A 24,344-nucleotide genomic window follows, 5' to 3' on the forward strand; every position below is an offset into this window, starting at 1 on the left:
AAGCCTGGCCCGGGAGGGGGGGTCCATACTGGGGCCAAAGTCACACTGCAGATAGGCAGCAGGGGAGGGACCTGGTCTCCTAGCTCCATGGGCACCAACAAGATTGATTGGCTGATATAATAATAATAATTAAACATTTACTAAGTGTTAACTGCATGCTAGGCATTGAGCTACATGCTCTATGTGCAGTAATTAATTTATTACTTAAAACGATCCCATGATGGTGTCCTACCCCTTTTACCAAAGAGGAAACCAAGGCACAGAACTAGAACGTGGAAAGACATGCACAGCGTGGATGGAGATGTTTTACATTTGTCTGGCAGTTCTAGGTTTGGCTTCTCGTAACTTCTTTCAGTTTGGTGGCCTCTGGTTGAAGCTAAGAATGAGGGAAGCTTCCCCAGGCAGAGACCCCAGGCGGGGGCTGCGGGAGGTGGTGGGGCCAGCATTCCTGGGTCGGGAGTACCATGCTGGCTGTCACCACCAAGATACCAAACTGCTTGGGGGAATCCTCTGGGGGGACTACCCTCTTCTCCCTGGTCCTCCATCTCCTCGACTTCGAGCCTGGGGAGCCAGCAGCTGCTAGGGTTACAGTGGGGCATGGGCTGGCCTGGGGCCTCTGGGCTGCCACCAGCTGTTTCTTTATATCACCATATTTGTTGTGTGCAGGTAAATGAATGTGGACCAAACTTCTGGACCAAACTCTTCTGGACCAAACTTAAGGTTCGATTGCTAACTATAGCGTCATATGGATGGTGCTGTAGGCGGACCCTGAATTAAAATCCTAGCATTAAGAAGTCTTAGTTTTTATGCTCGGAGAGATATATTTTCCTAAGTACATGGGTTATTTTTTTACTTTATTTGCAAGTGCCCACATGCATTATATGCATCCATCAGGGCTCCACTCATAACCTGAAGCAGGTGGTTTGGTTTTTCCCTTGTTCTCCACACTTACACATAAACTGAGTTTTGGACTCTCTGCCTGGAGCTGGGTACCACACTTTGGTATGTTTTTCTGGGTCTTTTTGTAAATTGCAGCCTGACCCATGAAATAAGGACCTCCCTAGTGCTTCTGACAAGAATCAATGAACAAACAAAGATAGTAGTAGTCAGCAGGTTAGAAGACTGGGTGTGAATACCAGCTATCACCTACAGCAGTGTGACCCTTGGCCTCAGCTTCCTCCTCTGTGAAATGGACCTGATGCTGGTCCAGCTTTATCTCCCTTGTAGGGTGGTTGTGAGGATCCAACAGGATGGAGAATTCACAAGAACTACGTGCACTGTCATTTTATAAGCTCAGTGCCACACAAGAACAAAGGAATCAATACAACCAACTCCCTAAGAGCCTCTCTAATGGAGGACAATGTGTGGGTAACCCTACAGAATACATCAGCCTGAGGCCATGTATCTGAGAGCTGGTGATAGAGTCTCACGGCCTCTGCACCTAAGCCCACCCACCTGCTAGTGGACTCTACCTAGATGACCGTGACAGGAGACCCTGTTTCTGGGTGACATGAAGAATCTACTGCAGAAAGTCAGGACCTTACTTGAACACAGTAGACTGGTTTAGACAGGAAAGTCATTTTAGAAGAAGAAGGATACGGGGCACCCGGTGGCTCAGCCAGTTAAGCATCTGCCTTCAGCTCAGGTCATGGTCCCAGAGTCCTGGGATTGAGGCCCACGCATCAGGCTCCCTGCTCAGCAGGAAGTCTGCTTCTCCCTTTGCCCCTCCTCCTGGATCATGCTCACTCTCTCTCTCTCAAATAAATAAAATCTTTAAAAAAATTAAAATAAAGAAAAGGGATACAAATATTAATAAGATTTAACTAAGGTTAATATTAAGGTGAGCCTCAAAATCACGAGAACCTACCAAATAACCAGTGGTGGAAGGAGACAGGGTAAGAATTATAGAGAATTATGTTTTCTATAGAAGTATAGAGGAATCAATTATACATTGGAAGGCAACTGATTGTTGTAGGGGGCCTTTTCTAAGGGTGATCCTAGAAGTAGCCCACTGATACCAGGAATGAACTCCCTGCGTTTCTACTTCCTAGGCTTAAATCTCTACTTACGAAAATATATTGGTTCATTTTTCCTAGTCTTCTCTCTCTCTCTCTTTAAATCATTCATCAACATCTTACTTTCTAAGCTCTGTTTTACCCACATGACCTTAAAATGCAATTTTCATATAACCTCCTGCTGGATGGGTTGGCCTAAGGTCCATTCAAAAGGTTTCTAAACTCTCCTACACTGACCACTGAAATTTTCCAGTTTGAACGTGTGACAAAAATCACTTTAGTTAGATAAATCTTTCTTAGAATGTAGATATAGTTAAATGTCATTACTCACTTGTATTTTCATGTAAATTTGTTACATCAGATGATTTTCTGTTTTTCTAAACTTTTAAAATTGAAGCTTGGGCGCCTGGGTGGCTCAGATGGTTAAGCGTCTGCCTTTGGCTCAGGTCATGATCTCGGGGTCCTGGGATCGAGTCCCGCATCGGGCTCCCTGCTCCTTGGGAGCCTGCTTCTCCCTCTGCCTCTCTCTCTCTGTCTCTAATGAATAAATAAATAAAATCTTTAAAATTGAAGCTTAACAAACATACAGTAAAGTGCAGAGATCTTAATTGTAGAACTTTTTGATCTTTTTCAGAGTGCACACACGCATTGAAGGCTACGTATTTCCCTCTGAGTACTGCTTTGGTTGCTTTCTGTACATGCTGATTTGTGGTATTGTCACTATTCATTTCAAAGTATTTTTCTAATTCCCACTGCAACTCCTTTTTTCCTCCAAGATTATGTGTGTGTCACTTGACTTTAAAACATTTTGGAAATATTTTAGTAGTATTTTTCTTGTGGATTTCTGGCTTGATTCTACTGTGGCTGGAGAAGATGCTCTGTGTGATTTCAGTCTTTTGAAATTTGTTGAGACTTGCTTTATGGCCCAGAAAACCATTTCTTTTAGTGGATGTTCCATGTGCATTGAAAAGAATGTGTATTCTTCAGTTTTGTTAATCATGTTGCTGAAATAATATATCATTTTATGAAATGAATAGAAGTGGGGGGAAAGCAGGGGATATAGGGATCATGAAGCACCTCATTTTGGCTCTCAACACGGCAAGGCACTGCAAAAGTAACACCTTCAGTGGGGTGTGAGGAGGCCCTCAAAGGCAGGGCCACAGCCTGGGGTCCTGCGGGTGGGGCTCCATGGGCAGCACTGGCAGGGCTTCTGCCATCAAAGCAGGGCCAATGATGTCATTAAGCCCAGAAGGTGATGATGTGCCCCTATCCATTCCCTCTCTTCTCACTGGTGCCCCCATCCCCACTCCTGTGTCTCAAGGAGGACTAGGCTTGCACCTACTAGTCCCACTTCTGTTTCTGGCTTGCTCTATGATCTTGAGCCTCAGTTTCTCTCATCCACAAAACTGGAAGGACTATCTCGCTCACTTGGTTGGGTAGAGATGCCACTCTACTCCAGGACTTACTACTGGCATGGTAACTTCTGAGCACTGCTGTATCACCTAAGGCTCTGTGTATATGATCATGTGCCTAGTAGTAACAATGGCTGATATTAATTGATATTAATTAATATATTAATATTAATCATGTGCCATGAGTTGGGGATGGTTCTAAGCACTTTGTAAGTAGTACCTCTTTTGCTCCTCACAATAACCCTGTGAGTAGGCATGAGCATCACCCTTACCTTACAGACGAGGAAAGGGAGACAGAGGTCAGAGAACTTGCCCGGGGCCACACTGTTAGTAAACAGGGGGTGGCATTTGGAGTCAGGCAGTCTGACTTCAGGGTGGACTCTTCTCAGAAGGACCATATGCTCCAGTCTGCCCGCACAATACCAGTTTCTCCGGTACAACCTTGGTTTACACCTACTGCCTAGGCATGATTATTGGTAGTGCCCCATTTCATGTAAAAAATGTCACAGTTTAGCTGTTCAATCCTGGCTCTTTGCCACTATCTCATAGTGCTTGTCAATGATAGTCAGTATTCCTGAAGCCTCAGAATTTCTCTGCCCCCATCCCCTCCACCTGCTGTAGGTTTCTCCAACCCGCCACACGCTCTTACACACAGGGTCACCAGCCCCCATTCACCGAGCCTAAAGCATTTCCCTTAACTGCATTATTTGCTAAAATCTGAGCTCAGTTCTGTACCCTGAACATCCACCACAGCACCTGACACATGGGTATTCACTAGATGTTGAACGAATGAATGAACAGATGAACATGGGCACTAAGGGGCCATGGGAAAGCTCCCTCACTCTTTAAGGGTCATACAAATATTTCTCACCCAGTTCCCCAGGACACCTAAGTCAAAGATGATGGGAAAGAGAGAAGCACATCTCACTCCCTCCCTTCTGGGTCCTGAACCTGCATGAATGTGAAGGACCCCGTGGTCTAGCACAGAGCCTCCTGGGGAGCCTGAAGAAGCCAGCCCAGGGACTTGCTCTGTTTTCTCCCCAGAGCTTTCCATGTCGTCCCCTCTTTCCCCTCATCTTTCAGTTCTAGCCTCAGGTAAGAAACGCAGACCTTGGTCCAGGGTATGCCAAAGTAGAAAATCCTTTGGAAAAACACCCAAACAAGGCACAAACAGTGACAGGACGGCCCCTGCTGGTGGGACACCCCTGGCGCGTTGTCAGGCTCTTCCTCATGGAATCAGACCTCACACGAAACCACAGCAGGAGGGGCGGCTTTGACAGGTTTGGAAGGTGAGCGTGCAGGTAACCCCCTTCTCTGAACCGCACACCCTCTTTTCCTTGCCTTCGCTCCAGTCCTTCCAGGTGGCTGTCCAGCAGAGGCTGGGAAAGCCTGGAGTCCCGGAGGCCCACCCCTGTGGGATCTCGGCGCCAACCACGTGTGGCTTCCTCCTTAAAATGCTCAGCAGCAGAGCAGCGGAGCTGTGAGAGGTAAGAGTGTGTGTGCACCCAACCTGAAAGGAGCTCATTAAATAAATGCCCGATCCAAGGGAGGCAAGTCATTCTGCCTGTGTTTCAGGAACATAAGATTTCCTAGTCATGGAGACAAGGTGTTTCAGGGTCTTGAGAAGCCACCTCTGGCCCTGGCGCCCCTCTGACTCCCTGGCCAGGAGTCGGAAGCCCCAGCCCCCTGCGGTGGCAGCCAGTGAAGAGGCCAGGTCTCTCATTTAATGGTCTCAGGTGCCGTCACCTCTACTTTATAACCGAGGGGGCTGAGGCTCCTCTAGCAGACCCAGGCACCCATCGCTGGTGTTGGTGTCAAAGTCAAGACCTCTCAGTTCTGGCCTTTCATCAGGAATTTTTTTTTTTTTAAAGATTTTTTATTTATTCATTTGAGACACAGAGATACAGAGAGAGAGAGAGAGAGTGAGAGAGAGCGCGAGAGTATGAGCAGGGAGAGAGGCAGAGGGAGACAGAGAAGCAGGCTCCTCGTAGAGCCAGGAGCCTGATGTGGGGCTCGATCCCAGGACCCTGGGATCATGACCTGAGCTGAAGGCAGACGCTTAACCATCTGAGCCACCCAGGTGCCCCTCATCAGGATTTGAGGAAAGAAAAAAGTCACTTCCAGCCAGAGTTGATTTCTCTGTCCAAGCTTGGTACTTGGAGCACGGAGATACCTCCATGAGAAGCCTCCAAGCAAGGATGGAGGTTTCAGAGGCGGCCCATTCAAGATCTATATGGTAAAGAGCAAGGGCAGGAGGAAGGCCCCAGAGCCCAAGGTGTTGGGGTTCAGCAGAGGGATGGCTCAGAGGAATGTGACAAAGACAGGGCAGCTACACCCCTCAGCTCCAGGAGGCGCTGTACACATCAGGGGCCCGTGAGTGGCTGCCACTGGAGTTGTGCAGGGCATGGTCTATGTGGGTGCCCACAGCTGCCCTGGCAAGCACCCAGCTGCTCATTTCTGATCTTCCTTCTCTCCTGTGTTCCTTGCTGGGACTGGGTGCCTTCCGTCTGATGGAGCCAGCTGGGTGGACTCTTGACTTTTATTAGAGGTTTGCAAACAGAGCCTGGGCAGCACAAAAATATACTGGGTGGGCAGACACTGGGGGGCTGGTACCACTGAGAACCTCCCACCCCCATGCACCTTTTTAAACATATAAACCTCAACTCTGATCTACAGGTAGCTATCCTCCTCTTTTTTCTAGAGAATGGGAGGTGGATTAAAACGGATTTAAGTCTAATTTCTAAGATAGCCAAGACTGTTAGTGGTCTGTCAAAAGTTGTCCCCCCTTCCTTCTATTATAACGGAGTTGCAGGTGGGTATGCGGCCGCCTCAGTAGCAACCACATTTCCCAGCTAGACCTGGCCGACTGGCAGTTCTTGACAATGGGATGTGTGTGGAAGGGCCACGTCCAGGCTTGCCGCTGGGAGTAGGAGCACAGATGTGCCTGAAACTGAGCTTCCACCATGCAAACAAGCACAGCCCCCCAAAGCAATGGTTCTCCAACTTTAGGGCACATTCGAATCCCCTGGAGGGCTTTTATAGCCACAAGGAGCTGGGCCCCAGCCTGAGATTCTGATTCGGTAGGTCTGGGGTGGTGCCTGAGAATTTGCATTTCCAACAAGTTTCCAGGGGTCTACTGATGCTGCTGGTCAGGGGACCATGCCTGGAGACCACATCCTGCCCTTGGGGAGGGCAGAGACAACAGAGGGCAGGAACCTGGATCCCTGTGTGACTGTGGAGCAGGACAGCTGGCCTGCCCTGGACTATTAAAAGAGAGAAACTTCTTTTCTCTCAGAGGCCCAGCTTTGTCTCTAACTGAATCCTGTCCGTAGGAGTCAGAGTCTTCGCTGTCTTCCACTCAAAGAGAAGAAGAAAGAAAGGCCTACTGTAGCTCCCTCTCCAAGAGCAACGTGGTGGTCCCCAAGCAGACTGGCACCCAGAGCCAGGATGCGAGCGATTGCAGGTGGAAGGCTCCCGAGCCTGACCTGGTGGACACGCAGGCTACCTCCCAAGTCCCACGTGGCCCTGCATCCTGTCTCCTTCTCAAATCATTGCCGGACCCTTCTTCTCTTCACCACCTGGGCCTGAAGCTTCACTTCCCTGTCCGGTCATGGTGCAGCCCACCACAGTCCAGCCACCCCCTCCCCTCCACTCATCCCACAGTCACTTCTGATCGCCAAAGCCAGAGGCAGCTTTTCCCACCTCATCCTGCTTCACCTCTGCTGAATTGGACACTACTGAGCGCACCTTCCTTTTGAAGCTCTCTCTCCGCGGCTGGTGTCATGGCCCCACCCCTGCCCAATCCTTCCCGTGTCTCCAATCTGCTCTGATCTGAATGTCATGACGTCATGACACTGAGTCACTGACTCTGTGCTCTCCTCAGTCTCATTGGCTGGGTCCTCTTCTTGGTGTGCTCCTTTAATTAAAGGCTGGCACTACCTCCGGGGGCAAGGTGGGGACCATTCTTTGTGCTTTGCCTCCTGTCAATCCATTTCAACCTCACTCACACCCAGCTCTACCTACGTCTCCCAAGCTGACGACTCTCAGAAACCTGCTGGGCACTAGGTTCTCTCATGTGGCTGCCAGCCCAGCTGAAACTAAGTCAGTAGCTCCCCCACCAACCCGGCCATCTGGTATCCCTGACACTCCCATCCAGCCACCCACCCAGGGCACCAATCTTCAGGATTATGACCCAGAAGTCACCACTTCCTGCCCCAACCCTTACCACTGCACCCAGATGTCCCCCATCTGCCCTCCTTCATCAACCCCTAGTCAATCCACTCACTCTGCTCTTCTGCGACCGCCCGCTGTAGGCCTACCCCTCGTTCATTGCTGTGGTGGTCTTGTTGGTGCTTCATGTATCTCCTTTCCCTTCTGAGATCAACTAATTAATTAATCTGTTAATTCACTGAGCACTCGAGGCCTGGCTATGTGATGTAATGGGCTGGAGATTAAAGAGAAGAGAATGAATAAAGCAGGCCCCGACCTCAGAGAGCTCCCATCATGGGAGACTGTCATCAGCGTCATCCAACCCAATGCATGAAGTTCAGAGAGAAAAGTGTGTCCAGGAGAGGAACTACTAGTGAGAGTTCAAGCACAAGTAGGAATTTGTCAAAGAAGGTGACAAATTAGCTATATGCCAGGCTCAAGATTCTGGACTTTATTATGAAAGCAATGGGTACTGGTGAACTTTCTGATTCAGGGAGTGATAGAATTAGAGTCACTACTTATGAAGTTAGATTAAGTAAACCCAAATGGTTTAGCAGGTTATAAACCAGATTCTGGGGTTTGGGAAGAAGCATTCCTTTAAATGAATTTTTAAAATCCGCCATGGAGTGTGGGCATCTGAAGGGAGAACCAGGCCTGTGTCCGGTTGATTTGCTGTAGCTCTGTAAGAGGCTGCAGTGGACACTGTGTTGTCCAGGGCGGTCAAGGGTGGGCCAACCCAGCCCACTGTCAGTCCAAGCAGCTGGCCCTGGCTGACCACCTGCACTGCTGGACCAGGCTAGGGGAGCAGAGGAGCCGACAGCGAGAAGTAAAACCCTAAACCCAATGAGGAAAACCACTACCTCTCTGAACAAAGAGCACAGGGTTTTAATTTTGACACATTAGGTTTCAAGGACACCTTTTAAAAAGAAAAATGCATTGCCTAATATACTTACTGCTCCCTCTAAAAACCAGCTTAATTATAGTGAAGAATACAGTCTATAATTTTTCCCACACTCGGAGATGGATCTGTATTATAATTTCCCTGATCTTCGTGAATGAATGGATATAAGATTTCCACCCAGAAAGAGCTGCTGTTTTCATCACCCATGTGGAGACACGTGCTTGAGCCCCTGTCCGGGTGGGGGGCTGCTGGGTCATCACCCCCGAAGGGAAGGCTGGAGCTTGGCATGAGGGGATTTGTTGGGGACTGTGTGTGTTCCTGTTCCCTCCTGGGGACAGGCACTAAGGGTGGTCCTCCCTTCCCGTGATTCCCAAAAAAAGGGGAATTGCCAAAAGGATGCTAGGAACATCTGCTGACACTGAGGGATGATATTTATGGAGGCATTAGCAGATGGGGTTTGGCTGGGGGACGGGGGTGGGCAAGCAGAGGCCCAGGAGTCAGGGGGTCTAATTCAGGATTTCCCTCACTACTTGTCAGCACTTTGGGCAAATCACTGTCTCTCTCTGTGCCTCGTTTTATGAGCAAGTTGGTGTTCTAGCTACATTCTTTCAAAGAAATTTGTATGTAGAACCTAACATATAAAACAGATAATAGCAGGGCACCTGGGTGGCTCAGTCGTTGGGCGTCTGCCTTCAGCTCAGGTCATGATCCCAAGGTCCTGGGTTCGAGGCACACATCGGGCTCCCTGCTCAGCAGGAAGCCTGCTTCTCCCTCGCCCACTCCCCCTGCTTGTGTTCCCTCTCTTGCTGTGTCTCTCTCTGTCAAATAAATAAATAAAGGCTTTAAAAAAAAATAAAACAGATAATAGCTTCTCTGGCTGAAGGGGTGTGCTACTCCCCTGGAATCCCCCCATTCAAGCCCACCTGATCACTGTCTCCCCCTTCCCCACTTACCCGAAAGCTGGAACCACAAAGAAACCCAGCTTTAGCACTCTATGAGACCAAGATGTGGGCATTAGCTTTTTTATTCTTTAATTGCATATTGTCCCCCATACTAGTCCCCAGTGAAAAGAAGCAGGGGGATAACTGCTGGGGTCTACATCATAGAAATCTACATCCCTTATCATAGACTCATCTGAGATCATGAGAGACCCTTCATTTTATAGATAGTTCCATTTCTGCTGACCCCCACCTGGCCCCAGTTCCACCCACTGTTTTCCTTTTTTTTTTTTTTTTTTTACTGAGGGAAAATACACATAACATAAAATTTACCACTGTGACCATTCTAAAGTGTACAATTCAGTGGCCTTAAGGGCATTTACAATGTTGTACAACCATCACTACTATCTAGCTCAGAACTTTTCATCACCCCAAATGGAAACCTTGTAACTACTGAGCACTCACTCCTCACTCCCCTTCCCCCCAGCTCCTAGAGACCTCCACTGAGCTTCTCCATGGATTTGCCTACTCTGAATACTTCATATCAGTGGAATCATACAATATATGATTTTTTGTGTCTGGCTTCTCTCACTTAGCATAATGTCTTCAAGGTTCATCCATGCTTGAGCATGGATTTGTACTTTATTCTTTGTTACAGCTGAATTATGTATAGACCACCTTTTACTTATCCATGCATCTGTTGATTGACATTTGGGTTGTTTCCACCTTTTGGCTATAGTGAATAGAGCTGCTATGAGCATTCATGTACACGTTTTTGTTTGGGCACCTGTTTCCAATGCCTCTGGGTAATGCCTAGGAGTGGAATTGTTGGCTCACATGTTTAACTTACTGAGGAATTGCCAAATTGTCTTCCACAGCCCCACCTCATTTTTTTCAATATGGCGTCTGTCCTGGGCAAGTGGGCCCAAGGCCACCAGGGAATGGCAGCAGCCCCGTACGAGGACATGGGGTTTGCTATTTCTGTCCTCTCCAGGCTTTAGCTCACTGGTTGCTTGCGCAGAGGATGGGAATAATAATAATTATAATAGTGATGACATAATTATTATAGTACTTCTCACAGTAACTAAGAGGTGGGCACTCTTAGGATCCCCATTTCACAGATGGAGAAACTTACTCAAAAACACACAACCTTGTCTGAAATATAGGTCCACCCTCCCATCCACCACCTGTGCTGCTCTAGAGGAGCCTTTCTAACCCCCCCGCCCCCCACCTCCAGTCTGGAGATCCTCCTGCCCCAGCTCCTGGTGCTTGCCTCCCAGGAGCATGTCCTCGTCTGGCTCCTGCCAGGCCATTTCATGAGCTGGGCTGCCTTCCAGGATCTGCCACCGCATCAGGCTTCTCTGATTAGTTCCCAGCTCCTAGCTGATGATGAGACCACGTGCACCCAGCAGGCTTCTGGCACAACTGAGCCCTGCTCTCCGCCCTCAGCTAGGGCCTGGGGACACTGGGGCATGACAACTGATAGAGCTCCTTCTCCCTCCTCCATATGTGGGCTCACGCTGCCCATGACAACTTTCCAGGCCCTGTGCACAGGCAAGGAAACTGGGCCTGGGCTGGTCTTTGGAAGCTGCACCTAAGCCTCTGTATCTGAGGCCACGTGATCATGGTGAGGCAAAAAGGCTGCCAACTGCAGACAGGCCCGGGGCAGGAGGCCAGCCAGCGCTGCCCTCCCTGGTCGGTTCTGCTCTGCCACCTCAGGCGCAGAGCTGGGATGGAAGCAGCAGGTCCTCCCGGTCACCCCACCATCCACCCACAGGTGGTCTAGCCAACAGTCATCTGTAAGTGCCTGACAGAAATTCGAGAAGGCCAGAGGGCTGGGTGGCCATGACTCTGAGAGCAGAGGGAGAGACTCCCAAACATCCACAGCCCCCAGTGAGCCAGACAGAGTGGGAGATGCTCTGGGCCCGCGGGCCTCCCAAGCTTGGATTTAGGGCTTAGACTGGAGCTGGAGCCCCACGGGGCATCTGTTCTTAGGGCCCAGGGTATGCTTTCCTGTTGTGTGTGTTTGAGGGTGAAGGGGTGTAAGACATGGCTCCCTGAAGCAGTCTAGAGGATGTGGGAGGCGCTCTGGGCCCCCAATCAACACCGACCACCCCGCTCAGACTCAACAAGGACTCCCACCAGGTTTGACGCAGGGGACCAGGTCCTCAGATGTACAGGCCCCCTCTGCTGCCCCCTCCTCCAGGGTGCGATCCCCAGCCGAGTGCAAATTGCCCAGTGCAGCCTCCTCCCCAAGTCCCCAGCTGCAGCCACTATTCACTTGACCTGATCGTTTCTGAGAGCCGGCTGGGAAATGACACTGTTTGAGCCCACAGCGGACACCTGTGAGCTTCAGGGAGGTGGTCCTTGTGTGACAGCTGATGCATGATCCTGAGTGTGGGTGGGAGGGGGGCTTTTCTTCCCTCCACCATCCCTGGTGCTAGGAGGAGAGAGCTGGGGAGTGAATAGGAACGTGAGCCTGGTTCCCTGATGCTTGGTTTGGGCTGTTACATATATGAAGGGAAAATTACTGTCACTCTTACTGGCTATGTGAACTTGGGCAGGTCGGTCCTATGTACATAAGCCAGTGTCCTCCTCTGTCCTATGGGGATAAGAAGGCCCTTAAGGACCCCAGAAAGAGTGACCTCGAAGGCCGGTCAAGCACTGGTTGACTGTGCCGCCTGCTCCTTCCCGACCCCGCCAGCGGTAGCAGCCTCCATCGGGGGGAAGACGGGAGTCAGAAGGCTCTGTGCTCTGGCAGAGATGCTCTGGGGTGGAAGGAGGGGTGCCCGCGAAGAAGCTTTCATTATGCTGCACACTAATTGGTGCTTAAGTACATTCACAACCTGCTCGCTGGGAATCAGAAAGGCACAGACAATCCTTTCCAGGCAGCAGGAAATTAAAAAAAAAATGCCTCAATGACATAAAAACTTGTCTCCTTTCCCAGAGAGTAGGATTTGTACAATGTCTCCTTTGCTTTCAAAATAGTGCCTGTCTTGTCTTTGGAGAAGGACACCATGGCTTAGCAAGTAAACCTAAAAGACCATTCCTTCTAAGGGGTTCTAAGTTGGAGGCCCCCGAAATTATATGAAAAAATGTTACTATTTATGTGCTAGGGTTCCATAGGTGTTAGCAGGTCCCCAAAGAGGTTTATGAATTCCCCCAACCAAAAAGTTAAGATTCCTATTTGGGGTAGTTGTAGACAAGACCTGGATTATCAAATCCCAGGAGAAAGGTCTTATGTTAGGCACAGATCAGGGCCCCTGTGGACCCCAGGGACGCCAGAGGAGGCAGAGACGGGGCTAGAAGCCGGTATCCCAGGCATCCAGACCCTGGTTCAGCTTGCTTTCTTCCATACCACACGGACCGACAGAATTGTGTGCTTATGTATAGGAGGGTGAGGGAGAGAACATTTACGCATCCAAATTTAAATTCCAATTTTCACTTTGGGACTTGGATGTAAATCTTTTAGGTCTTAAGTCCAGAAAGTGATGTAATTTATTGAAGAGAGTGTGGAAGCTGCTAAGCTCCCTGATAAATAAACCATGTTGCCTCATCTCAGCCCTGTGAAAACGTATTTTCTAGGGACATAGAAACCCCCTTGGAAAGTATTAGAATCTTCTCCCTGCAGGAGAGCAAACACACAGATTCTTGTCTTTTTAAAGATATTTGACCTTTCTGGGCAAGGAAATAATGCACTCACATGGCAACTAACCAACAACCCCCACACTGTTACCCTAATTCTTTCCAAAAAAGAAGGAAGAACTTTTAGTTCCATGAGTTACAGAGGGAGGATGTTATAGAAACGGACTTGGCATCTGAACAGTCTAGATATTGTGTACATTGGCTCCCTAACCACGTACTAATTACTTCATCACCGTCAGCATCTCTACATTGTTCCTGAAGTTTGGAGAGCTGCCTGCATGTCCCAGGACTAGAAGATGGAGAAGGAGCTGGTCTGCTCCCATATGTTGGCCAGAGACACCCAGAAGATAGATGTCATTTCTGCTTTCTCCCTGAGTAAGTTTGAGAAGAGCTGGCCCTCAAGTGCACATCTCTGGTTCTCAGCCCAGCGCTTGGGCTTTGGGAGGACTGCAGCTCCCAGTGCTGCCAACAGCCATGATCTCTGAGCTCCCACTGCCTCTGGTTGTTACCGAGCCTATTAATTCAAGGACATCAGGAAATAACAAGCCTCCAGCGCTTTGGAAGTGTGAAGAACTCTAAAAGGATGCCTCATTATTATTGATGGTGATGATAATATGTGGTATGTAATATTTATGTGCAACTTTGGCTGCTAATTTCCAAAATGAGGAGGGAAGAATTTAAAGACCCAGCCAGCTCTGTGGGTAGCAACTACATTCTCGACAACTCAAATGGAATCTTTAGCTTCTGGTCCTTGAATTCTTTCTAAGATGGCACGTCAGCAATCCAACCTTTGGATGGTGTGGGCTCACCTCCTGTCAAGGGTGCATGAGACACTGGGCAAGAATAAGGAGAGCGGGGAATAATTGCTTTCTATGTCCACAAGCTCACCCAGTTTAGATTTATTGAAATGCCACATCATGCCTGATCATGGGCAAACTTCCCCACCTCCCCACCCTCCCCAATTTTGAGGCCAGACCTCCCTGGGTTTGAATCTCAGCTCTGCCATGTGTTAGTTGTGGGATCTGGGGAAGGTCTTTAACTTAGGTGTGCCTCAACATTCACGACTGTGAGGTGGGCTTAAACCCCTGAATTTACCAAAAGGGTACCTTCTGTAAATTAAAAGACAAACCTATGTAGTAATGAGAAATAGAGCCCAAGGCTAAAATTATTGTTAAGGATAACTTTCATAAGGGAGGGATTCATTATTGCTGTTGGTGGTATTATTCTTATCCCAAGTTCTGGTTCCTGCAGCTCACTTCACCTTCCAGGGCCTCAGTTGTAAGAAGAAGAACAGTTCCAGTTATTTCCAGCCTTAGATTGCAAAGCAAGACTTGGAGGCCTTGCTGTGCCCCCTGGCCAGCCTCCCCCTGTCCTTCTGCGCTCTCTACCCCATGCATTTGGGACAGGATGTTTGCCTGGCTGGGCAGGTTCAGGTTGGTTCTGCCGTACTCCACTTTGAGAACAACTGCCCTCGGGGCAGTGCTTTTCAACCTTAGCTACACCAGAACCACCTGAGGACTTTGTAAAAATCCTGATTCCCAGGCTGCAGCCCGGGGGAATGAAAGCGGGGTCTCAGAGGGTGGCGCCTGAGAGACCGTGGTTCGTGGTTTGGAGGCTAGGCCTTCCTCTAGCACAGGCTAGCCCCTGTGCCCACGTTTAGTGCTTTTGGGTCCTTGAGCTGTCCGTAACCACAGGTGGGTGGCCTGGGGCTCTGCAAACTGTTTCTGTTAGAAGACCAGTTAACAAATCTCCCAGGCTCTGTGGGCCCCATGGTCTCTGCCGTGTAGTCCTCTTTGTTCTTCTGTTTGTTTGAACCTTTTAAATACATAATCTTAGCTTGCAGGTCATACAAAACAGTTTGCGGACCCCTGGAGAATAGCATGTCATGCAACTGTCAAATTTAATAATGAAAATAGCTATTTACAATTAGCGTTACTTAGACAATAAATTAAAACCCAGGTAGAAGGTAGGCCAACTTAAAGGGAGTAAAGGTACAAATGTGGTCTCTCTGCTCTAACTACTTCTTCTAACAGGTCTTTCTATATTTAAAAAAAAAGAAAGAAAAGAGGTGGAAAGAACTCCTTTTTCAGTTCATGGTACCAGTACTTGCTTCCTAGAACTCGCTGGGAACTTGAGGTTTCCAGCCCACTGAAAAGCCCTCAGCCGGCAGCAAGCTATCAGAAGGTGTTAATTGTTTTCTGAGTATTTCATTCTGGCTCTAGTCCTAACTTCCTGTCTCCCTGCCTCACCTCTCTCCCCACAGAGAGAGGGACTTATTTCTTTTGGAAGGCTTGGCTTCCCTAAGCCTCTCTATGTGCAAAAAGCACGCCAAAATGTGGAGTCACCTAAAGGGCACCTTCTCCCTTGCTAACTAAGCCACACCCTTCCCCATCCCAAACCATCTGCTTGGTTTCGGTATAAAAATGGTCATGCCTAGAACAAGCTAGCCAATGTCTTTGAACAGACGTAAGAACTCCTAGAAGCTTTTTGCTTTCTGGTGCATTCCAACCATCAGACAAAATGGGCCATGCTCCCCTCTACTCCTGTCCTTTGTTCCTTTCTTTTGAGCTTCTTAAACACACTAGAACCTGTGAGTAAATGATCCAAGCTGACTTTTTAAAAATGTAAATGATTTAAAGCAGAAGGATGGAGACCTGGATAAGGAGATGGAAGCCTTTGCTATTTTCCAAAAATCTAAACGACTAACTGGAATCTGAGGGCACCTGAATGGCCCGCTCGTTTAAAGGACGTGTTCTATCCCAAGTGGACCAGAACCATCTAAATATGGGACCAAAACGGAAGGTCAAGGGTTGAAGCCCAGCTGGCTTCCCGAGCAGGCTCCCTGCACAGACTCACAGTGCCCCGTGCTGAGAAGGGCCTTGCGCTTGGTTTAATGTGCTGCTGTTGGCATCTTGGAATTTTTAATAATTTTATCTTTGAGCCTGTGTTTTGTAAGTGAAGCCCCATGGGACGGCGGGCATGACTGTGAGCAGACAGAAATGCACAGTGTGTGTGTCCACTGTTCCTTGCTGATCTCATTTGATCCTCGATGCCCCGTGAGCACAGAATTCCCGGGGGTCCTCCAGGCGTGATGCTCAAGGAGCCTCAAATCGAGTACAAGGTAAGGTGTTCGGTTTCTCATGGAGCAAGGGGGTGCTGATGGCCCAGGGAGGTCAGGCTCTCTGCTGGAACCAGAGCTGGATTCAAGTGCAGAAAGCAAGCGATGCATTGTAAGAAACACCAGCAACCAAGGACCCCTATGATACCCTGTCCTTCCCTATTTGTGGCACTTCCTGCATTAGTCGTCTCCTCAAGCTGAACATGATGAACAGAAGGGAAGTGAAGCCCGTGTCCATGTTGGGCATGGTTGCCTTTCTTTTCAGCCCTTTCCTTCCCTTAGGCTGAAAGTGGGGTGTGACAGTGTGTTGACAGAAGGTGCGTGTATCAAGAAGGGAAATAAAAACATCGAGTCATTTTGTGCATCATTTCTAGTGTTGAGAGGAACAAAACATGAGCTAGGACATAGGACTGTGTGATTTGGGTGACTCTGCATATGAGTTAAATGCTCATATACTTGCTTTTATTTTATTTTGTTTTATTTAAGTAATCCCTACGCTTAACGTGGGGCTCAATCCTAGGACCCTGAGATCAAGAATCGCACACTCTGGGGCGCCTGGGTGGCTCAGTCGTTAAGCGGCTGCCTTCGGCTCAGGTCATGATTCCAGGTCCTGGGATTGAGCCCCGCATCGGGCTCCCTGCTTGGCGGGAAGCCTGCTTCTCCCTCTCCCACTCCCCCTGCTTGTGTTCCCTCTCTCGCTGTGTCTCTCTCTGTCAAATAAATAAATAAAATCTTTAAAAAAAAAAAAAAAAAGAATCGCACACTCTTCCAACTGAGCCAGCCAAGGTGCCCCTACTTGCATTTAAAACTGGCATTGCATGATATCAAGATGAATTAGTAAATTCATGCTAATGATTAAAACTAAATTAAAATTTTAATTTCTCTTAGAATGCCATTGAGGAGCAAATAAAACCCACCGTGACAAGTTAAGAAAGAGACCATGGAAGACAGGAAAAGGCTTTACATTTTAGTACTTTTAATGACACTTTTTCCTGCCTTTTGAGCCAGGGGTCCACAATTTCATTTTGCACCAGGTCCGACAAATTATGTAGCCAGCCCTCATTGAGGTACTTCTCCCTGAGGCACAATCTCATTGATGGCTGATAAGCTCCCTCCTGAAATATCTATTCTGTGGACACTGACCGAACTCCCACTGTTTGCCCAGCTTGGTGCTAGTTGCCAGGGATAAAAAGTCAATAAACGTAAATTTCTATCCTCACGCAGTGGTGAGGAATATAACCCTGAAGCCATAGTACAGGACATTGTTTTCCAAGGGTCAGAACCGTAGTACTTGTCTGCAGAAGGAGGGTCTGAGAGAGAAATGTCTTTACAACTTTTCACGAGCACTTAGAGAAACGTGGGCCTCTGCCTGTCAAAAAAAGCTTCAGAGGCTAGTTACCATACCTACATGATCGAACAGGATAATGGAAAACTTTTTATAATTTTGCAATCTGTTCCAAACCTCAGACAAACTGGACAACACCAGCCCAATCCTGTTCTTTGTTCTTTTCTCTTCTGAGCCTTTCAACACACTAGAATCTGTTGGTTAAATGGTCTAAACTGATCTTTTCTTTTTTTAAGATTTTATTTATTTATTTGACAGAGAGAGACACAGCAAGAGAGGGAACACAAGCAGGGGGAGTGGGAGAGGGAGAAGCAGGCTTCCCGCGGAGCAGGGAGCCCGATGCGGGGCTTGATCCCAGGACCCTTGGATCATGACCTGAGCCAAAGGCAGACACTTAACTGACTGAGCCACCCAGGTGTCCCTAAACTGATCTTTTAAAAATGTAAATGATAGAAAGGGGAGAAGTAGATACTGGGTAGTGAAATCACTACCACTTTTATGGTCTGATTAATTGTTTCCAATGGAGAAACAAATTTTCATTTACACTGAAGTGTGGCTGACAAAAATCTTTCAAAACACAAGATCCCTGTTCAAATAATAATAATAAGAAGAATCTGGAAGTCAGGACACAGGTGAGAACCACTGCGGGGTTCTCCCCTGCTGTCTGCCATCAAAGAGGGTCAGGGAACTCTACTTTAGTTCAAAACTTAACTACTTCAAAACGGATCGGGGACCATCAGAACAATTTCCTTTAACATTTCCTGAACCTCTGTAACAGCCTCAATTCTTGAATTCTTGGCATTTTGCAGTAAAACCCCTTAAGCCTTTAAGAAGGGCTGATGTGTACACAGGGCAGTGAGGTGGGAGGGAGCTGCTTAAGTCCAGCCGCATCCTGCCCGCAGTTGTGTGGGGAGCAGAACGGCCCAGGGGGAAAGACAGCCAGAGGAGAAAAGGGGTGGTTGGCTGGCCCCGGGCGTACCCCCCAATGACTGGCACGCAAGATCAGGGCTGGGACGCGTGATGCAGCAGTCACCACCTGGCAGGCCCCACTTGTTACCGCAAACCCTCGTCCAGAGTGCTCACCTTGGTCAGCCCACACCTGGGCGCTCTGTGCCCCTCTCCGGATTTGGGCTCTCTGGACTTAACTCTGCCATCCATTGGTACCCAGGCCAGCCGGGAAGTAGAAGTCCTTTCTTTGGTTGGCAGAAGAGGAACCGAAGCTCAATGAGGTCACATAACACACGGAGGGCCACCAGAGGGAAGGGGCAGGGCCCCGATTCCAGGCTGGAGTGCCTGACCTGGAGCTGGGCTCTCTGCCCTTCCCCCCACAAGTCCCACCGCACCGATTTTCCTTTCGTTTCCTGAGCTCCAGCTACGGCTCAGGTGAGCGCCATCCCAGCAGTGTACCCTCAGCTGTTTTCTCCTCTCTTCCTGGGAGTGACTTTAATCTCCTCACAACTAGATGCTTGAGGTCAGGGGCCAGATCTTTAGGTATTCTGAGGCCTGGAGGCTCAGAGGAGGCTCTGGGTGAATATGTGCATATTGATCAGCCCTCCCCTGCAACTCTAAGCACAAATCTCATGAACCCCGGAGCCCACGGGGGTCAGCCAGGGCAGGGACTGCTACAAGAAGCAAGGTCAATGGTCGGCAGGAATTACCAGGGGTGTCTGTGTTCCCTCTCTCCTTTCCACTTCTTTCCATAGCCTCCCCCCTCAGCCACCCCCCCAAAACAACTCAATGAAACAACTGAACCTCCTTCTCCATTAAGGGGTGTGCCATTAATATATAATATTACCATTACATGTTATATACTCTTAGTACATACTATATATATATATATATACACACACACACTATTAGATACTATATATTACTATTATGTACTATATAATAATTGTATATAGTAATATAAATAATAATAAAATAAAAGTAATAGTAATATACAGTATATAATAATATATAGTACTATAAATAATATATAATAGTAATAGTATATATAGTATATAATACTAACAGTATATACTATAATATGTAATTATATAATATGTATTTATATATTAATAGCATATAATATTTAGCATGTTGTTATATATTACATATTATATACTATACAACATTACTGTATCTTACATAATTACATATATATAATATTATGTGTTATATAACTATATTAGAGTATACATGTCTTATACTAACTCCTATGGGGTTTAACAAAGGTGGTGGTCAACATGGATTCTGTGCCAAAAATCTGGGCACACAGTGCTGATATGGGAGCCACAATGCCTCCTGCAAACGGATTTACAGGAAGAGACGACCTCGGGGTTGACAAGGCTGCTGTAAATGCGGGTCAGGGGATGCCATCACGTCACTGTCTTCTAGGCTCAGGAATGGCTCAGAGAAAGGGCTCCTTCCCACTGCCAACTACTCAAGAATAAAGCATGCTGAGGTGACATCTACTGGGCAGGAGGCACATCTGGACAGTCCGCCTGGGAACATACCCCCGGGAGGATGATGACAGACACGGTCACCCTGAACAGGCAGCTCTCAATCAGAGTGTGGCTTATCCGCTTTGCAGATAGTCAGTGTCCCCTCCTGCTCATCTCACACATAGTTCAGAGTTCCCATGGACCTCTGGTTGCTGGACTGTGTGCAAAATCATCTTCATATTAACCTTGTCCAAAAATTCAGGAAATTAAACCGGTTGCAAAAAAACAACCCTATGATGACTTCCCTGGCCAAGCAGAAGTGATCTATGGGATGTGTCTGAATCACTGCCGTTGGTCCTCCTTGAGGGCCGAGCCTGCACTATGTCCAGCTGCAGGACTATTATTTCAACTTGGACTTGAAAAGGCCCCTCGGCGTCTTCTGATACAATGGTTTTCCAGTTTTATCAAAGGAAATCCTAGCTGGACGGCAGCCCATAACTCAGATTAACCCCCAGCTGTTGGAGTGAGGGACCCATGGCCCTGCTTATGGGGCTTGCTCCTCCCTCAAAAGCTCCTAGGAGCACAATTTGAAAAGCATGCCACCATTCCCTGCTTATTAAGTTATTCGCTCGATCACCGACACAACCTTTTCTGAGTACCTACTATGTTCCAGGGGCTGGTAAGCCAGCAGGTAGGAGGACCGGGGTAGGGCCCTGCTTTCCAGAATCTTCCAGTATGGCTGGAGATAGCAGAGCTAAGTTCAGACAATGGTAAGTGCTATGAAAGAATCAGATCAGGGCAATGTGCTTGTGGCCCAGGAGGAAGCTACTTTAGATGGGGGATCGAAGAAAGTCCTCTCTGAGGCAGTAAAACCTGAGCGGAGGGCAGAACAACTGGTTGGACAGATGCCCTGATTTTGACCAGTGAGGAAGCTGACCCAAAGAGGTGAAGTGATGTTCCCCAGGACACACAAGTTGAGAGCCGAGCCAGGACTTGACCCTGGGTTTCCAGGCCCCCTGGCCAGGGCTCTTACCTTTCGCAGTGTTTACTACACAGCTGCTACACGCAAATAAGGCTCTGTAACGGGGGATATCCAAGTGCCCACAAAACCCCACACCCGCCCTGGCGTTCAGGGCCGCCTGTCATGACTCTCAGTGCCCTCTCAGCCCTCCTCAGCCGGTTTGAGTCTGGCTCTGTACCCCAGAAGACAGCACCATGCAGTTGCCATCCCATACCCATGATGTTGCTTGGGAAAACTTCCTCCTCTCTTATGTCCCTGGCTTCAAACTGTGGAAAGGGCTCTTTACTGCTTCTGTTGGTGGCATGAAGATAAAAGCAAGATGGCGGCTCACCCAGAGGAAGGCTCCCTGCAAAGTCAAGCTGCTCTAGGGTTACACAACTTAAAGGCCAGCCAAGCCGGTTTTCCTCCTGGGCTGTAGAAGGCTTTCATACAAAACCTCCAGCACCACAAGGTCTGTACGGATCAAACACACCAAGAGTCCAAAGCTGGGCTCTGGGCACACGCTCCTGCTGAATATCATGGGAAGCAGTATGCAAATGGCTCCCTTTACTAACCCCAGCCAAATAGCTCCAGGCCCTCAAAGTGTTCCCCAAGCCTCAGACTCCACCCCATGTGCCCAGCATTTGCCCTTCGCCCTCCGAGCCTAAGGCTGTCCCAGCACTTTCCCAGGCATTAGCCAATTTGAGCCTCCAGTACCTCCTGAGGTAGGCAGGACAGCAGTTCTTTTTTTTTTTTTTTTTTTAAGATTTTATTTATTTATTTGACAGAGAGACACAGTGAGAGAAGGAACACAGCAGGGGGAGTGGGAGAGGGAGAAGCAGGCCCTCCGCTGAGGAGGGAGCCCGATGTGGGGCTCGATCCCAGGACCCTGGGATCATGACCTGAGCCGAAGGCAGACGCTTAACGGCTGAGCCACCCAGGCGTCCCAGGACAGCAGTTCTAAATCCCATTTTGCACACAAGCAACTGAGCCGCCGAGAGACCTGGGCAGGGAACATCACTAGTAACATAGTAACAACCACTGAATTATGATTCAAACCCAGGGCTCCAGATTCCAAAGGTAGCTATCATCAAACTGCTCACAGATTAAACACAGAGTATCCACCCTGGTTTAATACCACACTCATTCCCTCTCTCCCGATTCCACCTACATCTTATGCACTGGAGTGTACTAAGGAGGGTTTCCAGAAGCTGCCTCTTCTCTTCTTGCTATCCCTGCCTCATACTGTGTGCCCACATGCTGGAGAGATCTGTAGCAATTTAGACCCAAGGTGAGATGCTCTCCTGTCCAACCCGACTGACCCCTCCTTCCTTTCATATTTTCATATTTTCAGCCAGTTCACGCTTGTCAATACTGAACATACCACTGGGAAAATACACCCTAGAACCATCCACATCTTCCTTCTTCCCATACCAAACCGGCCAACTGCACCTGCAGGCAAACACAGGTGAGGGGGCCTGCATAGCCATGTCCCCACAAATACACAGATGTGTCCCCATGGGACACAGAAGCCACACCAGCTGCCAGCATTTAGCAAACTCTGCTAACTCTATACAATTCTAGCTAGGATTACTCTGGACCGGTCACCCCGGGCTTATGCCTAAGAGCCAGCTACCAGAATCCAGGTGGACAAAGAAAATGACATTTTGACGAGAGACAGACAGGCACCGAGCACGCTGGGCGGCACGAGACACCCAGAAGCCCAGAGCCCTCTCCCAAGGCTCTAAGCGCAGAAAGGCGGACTCATGACTCAAGAGTATAATTAGGGACACAAACGCTGCGACCCCCGCAGAGCCCAGTGTGCGCCCGCGTCCACCCAGAGGAACCCGAGGCCTCCCGCCCCCACTCCGCATCCAGAGTCGGCTGGCCCCCGACCGCCCAGGCCCGGCCACCGTCCGGCTCAGCACGGCGGGCCGCGCGGCACGGGGAGGGAGGTGGGGGTGCGACCCGCCCGCCGCCTCCCCCCGCCTCCCCCGCCCCGGCCCTCCCGAGCCCCGCGAGCTGCTCCGCCGCCCCCCGCACTTACCCGGCCCCGCGGGCAGCCGAGCTCCGCACGCAGCGACGGGAGCGGGAGCTTCGGGAGGCGCGGCGGCGCTCCGGGCCCTCCCAGCGGGAGAGCGTCAGGGTGCGGGCAGCCCGGCTCCAGCCCAGCACCCCGGGCACTTCCTGCCGGCCCGCCCCGCCCCGCTTCCCGAGCGCCCACCCTCCCGGCTCGCCCCCTCCGAGTCCCAGGCTCCGTTCCTCCCAGCCGGGCTGGCCTCGCCCAGAAGCCCAGAGCTGGGCCGCGTCTTTGTTTGGGAGCTGGCCTCTTTTCAATTCGGAGCTCACAGAGCCAATTAAGTCGGAGTTAGGGGCAGCTGTGTGGTTGCCCGGGGATCCCTGCGGGGAGGGGAGGGGAGGCTCACAAACCCGCGGCTCCCCCGCTCCCCCTTTCCCAGACCCGGAGGGGGGGTGCTCTCCCAGGTCTTGCTTTCTTCCCCTGGGTTGGTGCGTGGCTCAGGTCCGGGGAGACATTGGCCTGTGGGGGCTCCCAGGGACTCTAGGGACAAGCCCCTCTGATCCCAAAGAGCCGCCCCTCTCCCTCTGCCTACCCCCTATATATAAGGAAGCCTCCCATCGGTGCCCTGTCCCAGCGAGAGCCCTCTAGACCATGGGCTTGGCTTTCTGTTTCCTGGGCCCAGGAAGCCTCAAGACCTCCTCCCAGACTGGAGAAAAGAGGAGGAGTAGACACAGCACAGGCCGTGCCCTGGTTGAGAACAGGTGTGAAGCTGCGGAGAACTGGCTCTGTTCTACCTGTGCAGCATATTATTTCTCAAAGTAACAAAGGCCTGCGCTTATCCACCCACGTTCTTCTGAAACTTGACTGCAGCAAGCAAGGTTACCAATTTACTAGGGCGCTAGGTCAGGGAAGCCTTTGGAAGCAGGGATTGCTGACAGAAGCATAGCACCAGAGCAAAAATCAGCAGAGCGGACCAGGTGGAGGTCGCAGGAGGTGATTGCAGTGGTCCCTGTGAGGGGCAGGCCTGAAATGGGGGTGAATGTGGAAGATGCAGCGGACGGGGGGCTCCACAGAGCTTGCCGTGTGTGTCATAGATGGAGGGGTAGCGAGGGGGTCTGAAGAAGGACCATGCCGGTGCTTTGAGTGTGGAAGTCTGGAGGAAGACCTGGAGTGCTGTGAAGCAGAGGGAAGACAAGATGGAGGGAGTTTGGACAATGTAGAGAGGGCCGGGCTGAGGACAGAGCCCAGGTGGAAGCTCGAAAAGGAGCCAGTGAAAGAAATTGACACCATCCAGGAGGGCCAGCACTTGTGCAGA

General features: G+C 49.6%; 1 protein-coding gene across 12 annotated transcripts in view; it reads right to left on the reverse strand.

Moving 5' to 3' along the window:
• TSPAN11 (tetraspanin 11) overlaps nt 1-23,547 on the reverse strand; it is a 71,686-nt gene extending 48,139 nt beyond the window's left edge. For 5 of the 12 annotated variants that reach the window (XM_032390707.1, XM_032390709.1, XM_032390712.1 and 2 more), the window contains exon 1: nt 23,057-23,547. The gene's annotated coding sequence lies outside the window, so the exon portion shown is untranslated. The remainder of the gene's footprint in view (nt 1-23,056) is intronic. The other 7 variants (XM_032390718.1, XM_032390717.1, XM_032390714.1 and 4 more) reach the window with 3 other exon arrangements.
• Nucleotides 23,548-24,344: the final 797 nt, after the last annotated feature.

This window comes from Phoca vitulina, unplaced genomic scaffold, assembly GCF_004348235.1.
Source record: "Phoca vitulina isolate PV1807 unplaced genomic scaffold, GSC_HSeal_1.0 scaffold59, whole genome shotgun sequence".
NCBI lineage: Eukaryota > Metazoa > Chordata > Mammalia > Carnivora > Phocidae > Phoca > Phoca vitulina.